The sequence below is a fragment of the Kogia breviceps genome, chromosome 2, assembly GCF_026419965.1.
Source record: "Kogia breviceps isolate mKogBre1 chromosome 2, mKogBre1 haplotype 1, whole genome shotgun sequence".
NCBI lineage: Eukaryota > Metazoa > Chordata > Mammalia > Artiodactyla > Physeteridae > Kogia > Kogia breviceps.
Genome location: NC_081311.1, coordinates 63,963,236 through 63,975,374, shown reverse-complemented (window position 1 = coordinate 63,975,374; position 12,139 = coordinate 63,963,236). Strand labels below are relative to the sequence as shown.

The 12,139-nt window shown below is 48.5% G+C and overlaps 1 protein-coding gene across 1 annotated transcript in view; it reads right to left on the bottom strand.

Moving 5' to 3' along the window:
• The window catches only part of TYSND1 (trypsin like peroxisomal matrix peptidase 1), a 1,185,869-nt gene that overhangs the window by 725,259 nt on the left and 448,471 nt on the right, over nucleotides 1–12,139 (bottom strand). The gene's annotated exons all lie outside the window — the stretch shown is intronic.

Sequence of the window (12,139 nt, the reverse complement as noted above, 5' to 3'; positions counted from 1 at the left end):
AGAAGAGGCTGGGATGGGGGCAGGGAACATGGGGACTGTAAAGAAATTCCCAGACTGATGTGTTGCTTTTTTTGTGTGGATGGAGGAACTGGGGAGTGCTGGGGGAGGGCGGAGGGGAAGGACAGGGATGGAGTGAGGAGGGGGAGAGGAGGGTGCACAGAGGAGACAGAAGAATGAAATAAAGGCGAATCCAACAAAAGGAAGTGAAAAGTGAGTGACAAGTTTGAGGCTGCAGGCCGGAGGCCGGCCAGGCCTTTGGGGCAAAGAATGGAGACAAACGAGCTAGATTTTCATGCTTGGTGGATAGTGAATGAAGAGGATCTTTTAAAACCCTATCAGGAACTCTTTGGATTGTCATTAGATCTGGAGAGGGGAAAAAGACGGAGGGAGGAGACTGCTGAATTTGGCCCCCTGGGTGTGAAAAGATCCTGATTCTCTGCTGGCGGCTGGGGGGGCCTTGGGCCTTCTTCTTCCTGGAGCCAGGCACGCCTGGGCCCCTCAAAGGTTTCGGTAAATTATTTATTATTTCGAGGGCCCTTGAAATTCAGTGGCAGGCTCCCCCTGCTCTCAGTGGGTGACACCACACTGGAGCTAGGAGGGGGAGGGAGGGCCGGGGTGGACACAGGTTTCTGGCTCCTTGTAGGGTAACCAACCATCGGGGTTTGCTGGGGACAGGACTTGTAGCACTAAAACTGGGAAAGTCCTGGGCAAACCAAAATGATTGGTCACCAAATTTTGGGGTGAGACTGGTGGGGCAGGGAGGATACTGACTTGCCCAAGGCCAGTCCCACTAAGCCAGGGAGTCAAGGCTGGCCTGGTCTTGGTCTTAGCCTTGGTCCTGGCCTCCAGCTGGCCACCTGGCTCACCTGCTCAGCTGGGAGAGAGGAGATTCTAAGATGGAGTTTCTTTGCACATTTAAAAAAAGATGATTGGAAGCATTTGAATATGACTAGCTATTAGATCATATTATAGAATTGTTAATTTTATTAAGTATAAAAAATGGCTTTAAAAAATGTTCTATCACTTAGAAATGGACACTGAAGTCTTTACAAGTGGGATGATCAATATCTGGGATGTGTTTTTAAAAATTCCACACAAATAAATATAGAAGTGTGTGTGCAGGATTGGGGCAGACAGGGGCGGGGTGAATAGATGAAACAAGCTTGACCATGACTTAATGGTTGTGGAAGCGGAGTGATGGTCCATGAGGACACGGGATTCTATTCTAGTTTATGCATGTTTGAAAATGTCCAAAACCAGAACTTAAAAAGAGGAAAAGTAGAGCATGGCAGTGGTACAGTGTAGACGTGGTTAGGTCTACCGCCTCCAGGGCAAAGGAGCCTGAGTTCAATCCAACTCCACCTCTCACTGGGTAACGTGTAACATGTTAATCGCTCTCAGCCTCAAGTTCATGATTTGTAAAATGGGAATAATAATTCTGATCTCATAGATTAACAGAAAGCACTAGAACTCTGCTTAGACATAGTAAACGCTCAATAAAAATTAGTTGCCATCCAGAAAAAGGGAAATTTGGGGGGCCCTTTCAGCCCAAGAGAACTCTTTGGAGCTTTGATCCTGGGGGTGTGGGTGATTTCCTGGAATAAGCTTTTTTGGAGAGGTCAGCTATTAGGACCCGGGCCTCCTCTATACAACAAACCTCGGAAGGCTGGCTCCCTTCCCCCACCCGCGGCTTCCATGGAGCCCCCTGCCTGCCCCTCTCTTCTGTTCCCAATCGTATGTGTTTGGCAGACCTTAAGTTTCTCCCTACTTCCTCCAGGAGGTCTCAGTACCATGCTTGTGCCGTCATGCCTGTTTGACCAGTTTGACTCTGGTCTCTGTCAGTCAAATGTGACCTGCAAGAGGGCAGGTTTAGTCTCTATCTGGGGTCTCTCTCAAAGGCTGAGCACATGAAGGCATGAGAATATGCTAGTTCACACAGAGGGACAGCACACACTCAGACACACATGTACATGCACACACAGAAGCATGGGCACATGCATGCACACACATATACGTGCAACCTTAAGGCAACCTATATTGACACCTGCTCACAGTGGGACCATCATAAAAGAGGTCAGAAGGCCTAAAGATGCAAGGAGAAGAGAAGGGGGTCCTGGTCTTGCTGATCTGGGGGTCCACAGTGCAGAGCTGAGCAGGGTTGTGAGTGGTAGAGGCTGGGGGCTGTCAGCACCTGACGCCAAGCTCACTGTTGAGGTCTGTGTTCTCATAGTGCAGTGCCAGGTACAGAGTAGTAGTGACAAGCCTCTATGCCAGGAGACAGCACCAAGAGACGTGCATGTTGGAGGCCAAGAGCTGACTTCCTGCTAGACTACAGCCATTGCTGATGGTACAGTGGTAGCAAAAATGGAAACAATAAAAGCCTCCATTTACTCTACCCCTGGCACAGATGCTGAGCACTTGTCTTGTAAAATTTCATTTAATTCTGACAGTTACCCTTTGAGGTATCATTGTATCCTTTTATAGTTGAGGAAACTGAGGCTCAGAGACATTAGGTTACTGGCTGAAGGTCGCGCCGCTGGGAAGGGGCAGATCTGGGATTTGAACCCAGAGTGTCTGTCTTCAGAGCAGCTCTCAGCTGCTACACTCTATTATGCAATTTATGTTGAGCAAAAAACAAACAAACCCAAAAAACGCCTGAAACTGGGGAAGGATTTGTGGTTGAAATTGTATGATGTCCTGGATTTGCTTCAAAATAATCCACAGAGGTAGTGCTGGGGGACGTGGGTAGGTATGTGGGTGAAAAACAATTGCCTCTGTGTTGATAATTGTTCAATTTGGGTGATGGATACATGAGACTTCATTATGCACCTCTATTTGTGATTTTTTTCAAAATAAACTTTACTGGTTCTGGGTTCTACCTTGGCTGTACCATCACTAGGTGACCTTGAACATGTTGCTGAACCTCTGTATGCCTCCATTTTCCCACTGGGCCTTGCCCCATCTGTTTCCACCTCATTGCAGGACTGTAGCGTTGCTTAATTTGTGCCCATGGATTAAGGGGTGTGGAATCTGGATCTGCAGAGACACAAGCTCCCCTGTTTCTAAGGACAGCCATGGATCCCTTCTAACTGAACATCATTCTCTGCCTCTCACTTTCCAGAAAGAAGTATTGTGGCAGAGCTGCCTGTGTGTTTGGTCTGTGTCCGGACTCCTAGAGTGGAAAATGTGTGTGTGTGTGTGTGTGTGTGGTGGGGAATGTGCAATGCCCTGCTCACTCCACCTGTGTGGGTCTCCTCTTCTCTTCCAAGTCGCCACATGTTCATTCCTCGTTCAAAAGGAGCACAGGGGCCCCAGGCAGAATGGTGGTGCTCAGACCCTGGGGGAGGCAAATGAGGCTCTGGGCCTCCCAAACACTGGGGATGATAAATGGGGTCCAAGTCTTTCAGGCTTCATTATAGAGTCACCATGGGTTTGCCCAAACCATGGCAACCGATTCAAGCAATGATTAACCTAATAAAGCAGAGGCAAAGGGGAAAAAGATGCATTCAAGACCCCAAGTCAGGCTCTGGTTCTCTAGAGGCAGTAAATTTCCCTTCAGTGGGTACGGTGTCCAGGCTCCAGACGTCCTAAATCTCTGCCTCCGAGAGTGGGGGTAGGAAGGCCTGTGAAAGCAGTAAACGGATGTCAGAGATCAGCTGGGGTAGCTCCAGCGCTCACTTAATGGTGCCCCTCCTGGGCCCTTTTTGGAAACAGACTCAGCACTGGAGGACAGAGAGACATCTGCTTTAGCCCCAGGAGTCAAATCACCTAGGCTTTCTTCTTTTGAACTTTGATATATTTGGTCGTAGGGAGGTATATGTGTGTGAGTGCACACATGTGCGTGCACACGTGTGTTTGTCTGTCTGTCTCTAGGGTGTAGAAGGCAGGCAGCAAATACTCTGCTACTGCCGCTGTGATGGGCAGCCTCTAAGATGGACCCCAATGATCCATGCCTCCTGGTATTCGTGCCCTTGGGTAAACCGCTCACCTTGGCTGTGGGCTGGATTTAGTCATTTCTAGTGAATAGAATGTAGCAGAGGGATGAGATGTCACTTGTGAGATTAAATTACAAAAAGACTGTGGCTTCCGTCGTGGGTGTCCCTCTACCTCTTGTTTGTTTGCGTTGAAGGAAGCCAGTTTCCATGTTGTGAGCTGCCCTATGGAGAGGGCCACGTGGTAAGGAACTGAGGAAAGCTTCTGGTCTAAAGCCACTGAGGATCCGAGGCCCTCAGTCCAACAGCTGTTGAGGAATTGAGTCCTGCTAACAGCCACATGAGTGAGCTTGGAAGTTGATCTGGCCCCAGCGAATCCAACAGGTAAGACTACATTCTTGGCTGACACCCTGACTGCAGCCTCATGGGACACTTTGAGTCAGGGATGCCTACCTAAGCTATGCCTGGATTCCTCACCTACAGAAGACCCACAAAATAAATGTTTCTTGTTTTAAGTAATAGAGATTTTTGGATTTTGTTATGCAGCAATAGATAACTAGGAGGACAGAGGTACTATAGCTGGTGATGATGTTAGAATAGCAAGAGCATCAGTTTGTCTCCATAATTAACAGGCTTGGGCAAGTCATATAAACTCTCCCTGGTTAAAGTGGGAAAGTCCGTCCTGGTCTCTGCCTTCTTAGCTAGTCTTCTGTAGGGTTAAGATGGAGATGGGGTGGGAATTATAATGAGGTCTGCTTCAAATTGCAGGCAGGCACATGAAGTGTATGGACATATCTGTCATCTCATCTGAATCCTCATAAAACCCTATGAGGTAGGTGTGGTTTTCTTCATTTTGATATTTGGAGAAATTTTTATATATGGAGGCATGGAGAGGCTAAGTAACTTGCTCAAGTGATAGAATTAGGAAGTGCTGGAGTTGAGATAGATGCCAAGCTTCATGCTCTAATGCACTATCTTAGGAGGAATCACCCACACCTGACTATTGGAATTGTTACTGGTGATCTCAGAAACAATGATACTCTTGTGATAACCCAGTCTCACCAAATCCGTTGGGGCATCTTCTAAAATAAACCCACTGGCAGCCAAAGACAGGTTATTTTGGTGCCGAGGAGGGTATGATGCAGGAAGGGTAATGGGTCTCTGTATAATTTATTAATTTATTCATTCACTTATTCAACAAATATTCATTGGCCTTTATATAGCAGCCAGTCGGGGGAAGGATAGAAAATTTCTAAACATATAATTGAAATACCTCTCATTCATTCAGTCAATTCACTTGCTCTAATTCATTCTAAAAACGTGTGGCATATGGTTGAGAATGAGTACTCACTGGAAGGACACAAAAGGGAGGACACTTCCTTTTGCCAGTGGAGGTCACAAATAGCAAACAGATAATCACAAATGCTACCTGGAAAGTGCAAGGATATTCTTATGCACAGGATATTATGGAAGCAGGAGCAAGGAGGGAGGAATAGTTCAGAGAAAGATTCTGAGAAGAGGTGATATCCACGTTGGAGATTTGGGGAGGGGGAAATGAGGGTTTGGGCAGGGAGAGCAGTGTGGGAAAAAAGCATGGAAGTGGTACTGACTGTGTTTAAGGGTAAGACTTCAAGCAGGTCAGTATTTCTGAGGGTAAGTGCCAAGACAAGCAAGACATTATGAAAGAAAGGCTGTTGCCTCAGGACTCTGGTCATGAGCATGAGTGATTCGCAATGATAAAAACAAATATTAGCACATATAATCCAACGTAATCCTGACAACAGTCCTGTGGTGGAGACTGCTCATTACCTGCCAGAACCCATTCTTCACTTCTTCCTAGGCACATAGCCCCTCTTCCGGTTAGGTTGAGGGGATATTATCATGTGCTCCCAGTGGGGTGTGAGCAAAGGTGAAACATGCTACTTCTGAGTCTAAGCTTTAAGACTGTGGGTGAGGGTCCTCCATGGCTTATTTCCCCTTCCCACTGGCTGGGACCCATGGCAATGAGCCTCAACCATGTGGATGGCAGGGACCTAGGAGCTGGGGGAGGAAGAAGATGGAAGGAATGTAGGTCCTTGAGTGATGCCACAGAGCAGAGCTATCCACTCACATGGAATGCTCACCTCAGAATGAATTATTGGTGAGTCTGTTATAGCAGCCTGGGTTTACTTTAATCTAAACTCCATAAGGTAATATTATTATCCCTGCTTTACAGATGAAGAGATTGAGAGAAAGGCTAAGGAACTTGTTCACGAGTCATACTGATAATTAGTGAACCAGATGGGAATGAACCCAGATCCATATCACATCAAAGCTCACATTACAACATTCTTCTCTATTGGAACGTGAGCTTTATCCCAGGGGTGATTGGAACCACTTGAAGATTTTAAACACGAGAGTGACAATGTTATATTTGCATGTTTCTGTGGCTGCAGCATGGAGGTTATAGGGACAAGTATTGAGATTAAAGGTAGAGAAATCAGTTGGGCAGTCTCTCCATGTGAAAGTTGAGAGCCTGAACTAGAGAAGTCATCATAAGGAGGTAAAGGAGAGGCCATGTTCAAGAAATAGTGGGAAGGACAAATCAGCAGGACTTAAGGGTTAATTGGTTGTGGGTAGTAAGAGAGAAGAATCAAGATGAACCCTAGATTTCCAGTACGGATGACTGGGTGATGCTAGTTAGTGAGATCAGGTACAAGAGGCAGCATTAGTTTGGAGTTAGGGGAGAGTAATTCCATTTTGGACATGTCTCATTTGGGGTGCCCAAGTGACATCTGGATGTATAATCCTGGAGCATGGAAAGGTAGATCACAGCTGGGGAGGGTCACCGGGAAGGGGTGGGTGGCCCTTGGCCTTTGTGACAGCTTGCACTGCACAGGAGATTCAAATTCATACAAAAGCAACCTCCTCCAGCCAAAAAAAATCCTGGGAGAATGAGAAGAATTTGAGACAAATGAAGATGTTAATAATAATAATAATAATTACCATTTATGGCAGCTTAATGTGCACTAAAAGCAAGCACATTTAATCAGCCCAATTAAGTGGCTACTACTTATTGTCCCAACCCTACAGGTGAGGAAAAGGGGCCTTAGGGAGGCAAAGGGGTATAATTAAAAACCACTAGTTAGTGGCAGTACCAGGCTTTGAACTAATGTCTGTGTGATTCTGAAGTAACTGTTCTTAACCACTCTGCCATTTATGTATGTGTTTGGAGGACTTCCTTTTGTCTTTGTTCTTGGAATAACTAAAATTTCATTTTAACCCAAAGAATGAGACCCCCCCTTTTAATATTTAAGAGATTTATTAAAGCATCTTGTCACAAAGATGGAAACACATACAAATTAGAAACATGCAACCATCATCATCCACAGTCAAGTTAAAATGTTGTATATTTTTCCTGTTTTCATAGCTGGAAACTTCAGATCTTAGACCGAACTCACTCACCCTATTTAATTCATTCTTCCTGAAAGTATCCAGGGCAGCAAATAACCAAAATACAAACCATTATATAAGGAAGGTGCAAAGTTAAAAAAGAATATGTATGGACAATGCCCCCTTCCCACCCCCCAATCAAAGGCAAACAATGGCACTTTGCTCTTACTTAACCTAGATTGTCTTCAAAAATTGTCGAGGGCAAAGTTCCAAACCAGTTTTCCAGTTAGGGCTGCTGCATCCTAAACTTCCAATATTGTTCCACTTCAGACCTCTCATATGCTGTCAGAAATTCCTCAGCTGGTAACTAACTCAATTCTAACTCCATCATTTATAAGGGAATTTTTTTTTTGTCCCAGCTGAGAAAAGGGCCTTTCTGGGGTCGGTCATACAGTCAGTTATTAGCATCAGAGTCTGTGCTTTCACCACCATATCAAGGAAACCGACAGCCTTCTGGGTCTACATAGCCACAGGGGGCTCCCCAGGGACTCAGCACTGGAAAGGTGGGCAGAGGCGGTTGATAGGTGGTTTTCCTTACCGAGAACTCCAAGTTCCCAGGAGCGTCTCTCCTCTGAACCGACGCAGCCATTTCAGCACCATGGTCAGGGGCACGCCGCCGCTTTTCAGGACCTCGGTGCCCGACCGAGTTAGCCAGGCATACGCTCTCTCCCACCGCTTTGGTCCTCGGAGGGCACACAGCAGCCTGTGAATCTCGCTAGGGTTCCGGAGAGTGGCCAAAGCGCAAGGGAGTCTCTTGGTCTTACAAGACCCAGAGGGCACAGCTCAAGTCAGAACATAAACACCTAGAGACTGAGTGGGCACAGAGGAAGAGAGCTCTAAACTACTAGCCTAGAGCCAGGGTCATACTTTTAGCTTGCTCCAATAACTCACCGAGTGATTGAGGGCCTTGGGCAAGTCACCTACTTCCAAGACTTTGGGTCTCTATTTCCATGGGTGTCACCATCCTGCCTTGCCCCCCTCACCGGCTGTAGGAGGGGACCTGAGATAAGAAGTGTCCAGCCCCAAGTCTCCCACAGTCTGTGCTCTTGGCCCTCTGAAGGTGGAGCAGGCAAGTAAGGTGAGTGAGTGTCCCTGCCGCCCCACACTCCTTCTTGAGCACAGTCTGCAGATATTTAAAAGGGGGGGAGAGGGAAAAGAAACATGACAGAGAATCTTAATTATATATATGTAAAATGTAATTAGAATATACTCAGCATTTGTTCTGCACCACATTCTCAGCCGAATCTCCTCTCCCTCCCGCCCCACACACACTGTACACACACTGTTCCCCTGGGTCTAAAAGCTCTTTCCCACTGTCTCTTTTCCGTGGTCACCGGGGCCTATAATTCCATCCATCATAAGCAAGGCCTTCTCTTAAGCACCCAGAAATCCAGTGAAAGGGTATTAGGGACTCTCTCCAGCGTCTCATGTGAATTAGCTGAGGCTCAGAGACTTGTCCAAGGTCACACAGCCGGGCAGAGTGGCCCTTGGGCGAGAGGAGGGGCAGAGGACTCCTGCGGGGTTGCGTGCTCCCCCGGCCCCGCCTGCCTCTGTACCAGCCCTGCGGCCAGGCTCCCAGACATTAGCATTCCAATAGCCCTGGGACGCTTTGTCCTCCGACTGCTGCCGGCTTGGGGATGGGGTGGGATGGGGGCAGGACACCATAAATCTACCTGCTTGTGTGTGCGGACGGGGTGGGATGGGGTGACCGCAAGATTCATGTGCTGTTTTTCTGGAAGCCAGGGCTCAGACAAAGGCTCAAGAAGGGGAAGAGTCCTTTGACTGCAGCATCCTTCCTGGCCCCGCTTGGGACCCTGTCTAGGTTTGGGGGAGCTGGGGCGCAGGCGACGACCTCAGACCACGGGAGGCCCTGCAGCCACTCTAGCAGAGGTGTAGTGGGGTGGGCTTCCAGCTGAGACCCAGAGCAGCCTGACCAATTGTAAAAGCCGCCGAGGATGGGTGGGTGGGGGCGTGGTGGTGATGCCACTGGGCTAGTTGTAGGCGTCACCCAGAAATGTTTCCTCACCCTTCTTGATGAGGGGCTCTTTGGAAAGAGGCATGGATGAGGTTTCCCGTCTCAATATGATTCCATGCACCTTGATGGAACTCATCCTGGGCAAGGAGCCCTAAACCTTCCTCCACCTCCTCCTGACTTGGGAGACTAGAGCTGACAGCTCTGGGGGATCAAATCCACCCCAATCCAAGGTGGCAACCCAGCATTCGAGTTGGTTAAATAGTACTTTTTTTTTTTTTTTACTTTGTTGGGTGAAGGACCAGTCTGCGTGTGTTGGGTGACTAATACCTGCTTCATGAGCACCCTCACAAGTAGGAGAGGGACTGGGCAGTGGGTGTCTCCACCTGGAACACAGGATCAACACTTTTCCTGCTTGTGGAAGTCGTTCGCACCAAAGTCCCCTGCCTATTTGAACACTACTTCCCACAGCCTTTCACAGGAAGAATGATCTTCCTGCTTGAGGACTTCTCTCCAAACCATTAGTCCTGGCCCCAAATGCCACCTTCTCTGGCAAACTTCCCAATCTGGCTGCAGATAACAGTCCCACTGTCCCTTCTGTGGCTCCTACGTCCACTCAGCACCAATGATTTTTAGCCTTGAATGATTTTGTCTATATACTTGCTATTGTCCTAGGAGGACAGAGATGGACCTTCCTGATTTTTATGTCTGTCCACCTCTCCCCACAATGCCCAGTAATTAACAAACCCTGGCTTGGTCTGTGCAACTTGGAGCTGCCGACACCTGCCCCAGGGCAGTGCCCCAGGTGGAAAATTGGCTGCTGCAGAAGTCACCAATAACCCATTAATCTTTTCCTTCCAGATTAAAGCCATGAAATAAAACAACAGCCTCATTCATTCGTTTGCAGCGTCCCCCTTCCCACCCCCCAAATCCAGCCCCTGATAACTAAGGCTTATCTCCTCCGAGCTACCTTTAGGGACCTAGGAATAGAGGAGAAAGGAAAAGCTCAATTTGAAGCGGGGAGGGCATAAGAGGCAGACACAAGAGGCATTAACCCCTGCAAAGCCACCACCTTTGCACTCTAACACTGGAAAGCAACCTACCCAACCACTCCCAGCCCCTGACTGTGCCATCCACTCCCCACTGGGATTGGCCCGATTCTTCCCCTGGCACCCCGGGCCAATCCAAGGAGGCCTCTGGGGTTCAACTCGTAGGGTAGTGTGCCCACCCTCCATTTTCCTGTTCCTGAGAGTCAGGAGCTCTCACTGTTGTGGCCTCTCCCGTTGCGGAGCACAGGCTCCGGATGCGCAGGTTCAGCGGCCATGGCTCACGGGCCCAGCCGCTCCACGGCATGTGTGATCTTCTCAGACCGGGGCACGAACCCGTGTCCCCTGCATCGGCAGGCGCGCTCTCAACCACTGCGCCACCAGGGAAGCCTCTCTCTGGGTTCTTAGAGCTCAAACCTGCTTCCCAGAGGTCCTGGGGGTCTTGGAAGCTAATGTAGGGCTGCTCCAGCAGTGCTCAGGGGACATGTCAGTGTCACTGTGCATCAGCCCTACTCTACCTTGGAAATAATAGAGAACATGGGGCTGGAAACCTTGAATAGTTCCTTGAAAAGAATAATAGTTTATTCAGTCAAGTTTGCTGGGTGTTGGGAGGTGTCAGAGACTGCAGCCGGACCCTCCACTGTCTCTACTCCCTGCTGCTTAGGTCTATGAGTCTAATGCCACAGCCTCAGCACCGGCAGCATAAAATGAGCTCAGAAGATGTGCTTGGGCTCTAAGCACTTTGGGAAAATTCCTGGGATGCCCAGCCTACCAGCATTTCTGGGGGTTCTGACCCTGCTGCAGGGTTATTACTCCCTCCCTTCCCCAAATGCAACAGTCACTCTAAATCCAGGCTAGTGGCGTAGGGGAAAGGGCCAGCACCACCAGTGAGTAACCCTAGTTGGGGTGTCTTTCTCCTAAACCACTGTTTGGAATAAGACAAGTCGCTGCCCCATAAATAAAACAAGGGGGCCGAGCCAATGATTTTTAAGAGCCTTCCAGCTCTTCCTTTCCAAGTGTGTATAGCTGACTTGTCCTGAGAATGCAGTCTGCCTGGCCTCCAGCCTAGAGCCATAGTTTCTCAGACCAGACCTCAGGAGGGGCCCCAGATCCCCAGAAAACCTCTCATCCTCCTCCTTGGACAGGGCCCTCCTCCCCCAACCCTAGCCGCAGAGGCTGGGCCCTCCCCTCTGCACCGTCAAGTTACCTTGCTCAGGCTTCTCGAGAGTCCTTTTTTATTGGTTCAAAATCTCATTCACCAGTCCCTAAATCATCTTATGTACAAAATAAAAACTTTTCCCACTGTGAAATCGCATCAATAAATACAAACGTGTAAAACAGGGGAGGGGCCATATAATTTACCAGACAAAAAAAAATTCATTTTAAAAGATATCAGATAATTTACAAACTGATTTTTTTTTTTTAAAAGACAAGGGTGCTTCAGTTTGCAGGGTGGTGGTGGAGGCGCTCCCCCAGCCGAGCTGGCGCTTTCCCTGTTCATAGCCTCGTCTCCCGCCCCTGGGAGGGCAATGGCTGCGGGAAATTGCACAAGGAGAAGGCAGAGGATCGCCTTCGTGAATTAAGGCAGAGTAGAGAGGCCCAAACCCCGGGGCTTGATAGGGACTAGAGGAGGTCAGCGGCATCTTTGAAGAAGACACGCTGGGCAACAGAGCAAGTGCTGAGAAACTAAATATTGGATTAAGCCGCATTGGGGGAGGAGTGGTAAGAGACAGACTGGCAGACAGACTTCAGTGGGG